The sequence below is a fragment of the Penaeus monodon genome, chromosome 15 (genome assembly GCF_015228065.2).
Source record: "Penaeus monodon isolate SGIC_2016 chromosome 15, NSTDA_Pmon_1, whole genome shotgun sequence".
NCBI classification, from domain to species: domain Eukaryota; kingdom Metazoa; phylum Arthropoda; class Malacostraca; order Decapoda; family Penaeidae; genus Penaeus; species Penaeus monodon.
The window spans coordinates 1,936,919-1,937,885 of NC_051400.1; the positions used below are offsets into that span (position 1 = coordinate 1,936,919).

The following is a 967-nucleotide window of genomic DNA, read 5'->3' on the forward strand; positions in this document are numbered from 1 at the left end:
AAAGAAGGAAAAGGAAATGAAGGAGGTCACCAGGTGTGGATTTGAATGTTCTTCGTAGTGCAGCTAGGGAAGACGTTCGTAGCCGCTGACTCCTCTGTCTTGGTCTTGGTCTTGGAAAGTAGGTTTACAGTAGATGTATTGGCAAGAGATGGACTTCGTGGTGGTTGTAAGTAGAGAAGACTGGTGTTCTTGGATTGTCTCTTGTATCAGATGCCAGAAGGTAATCGGAATGGGGTGTGGGATGGGGTGGGGTGGGGATTGAAGCGTTATAAAAGATATGTGACCTGAAGATTGCATGGAAATATCTTGGGACTGACTGCAGTAAAGAGCCACAAATGTGATGGGAGTTAATATTGCTAATAAAGCAGATGTGAAGCCATGTTGTTCAGAAGTGGCTTCCTTTCTTAAAACTGTGGAAAATTTTAAAGTTTGGGGTGAAACCACGCATCATTTCAGCATTCATCATGAAAGGGGCTTGAATATTTTGGAGGGATTAAGGTTCTTGATGAAAAAAAATTACTTGGCTGAATTTCAAAGGTTTCTGTTGCTCCACCCTAGACATAATGAATGTTCCAAGATGTTTGATTGCCATACATTTGGTGGGTTTAATACGTAAATGTAAAAGTATATGGGAAGATTGCTTACTGTAATATTTGTATGTTGATTTCTGTAAGTTGCTATGTATTAGATTCCATAAGTTTGCCTGCTAGTAGAACTTGCCATAATTCATAATTTTTATGTTTGAATGAAAAGCAGTAGTCATGTTGCATGGATACAAGTTGCATAGTGCTTTTTAATCAGAAGTAAAATGTTTATTTGATGTCAATATTTGTTTTTTTGTTTCTCGTTCTTTTCTTTTTTGTAAGTCAGAATCTAAGAGGTGGTGAGAATTACCACCATGAGAATTTTATTTAGTATTCATTTATGTATGAATATATATTTTTCATTATATACATATATTACTATT

General features: G+C 36.2%; 1 protein-coding gene across 1 annotated transcript in view; it reads left to right on the plus strand.

Moving 5' to 3' along the window:
* Positions 1 to 967, plus strand: part of LOC119581628 (MAP/microtubule affinity-regulating kinase 3-like) — a gene marked incomplete in the record, with an annotated part of 89,364 nt that overhangs the window by 83,355 nt on the left and 5,042 nt on the right.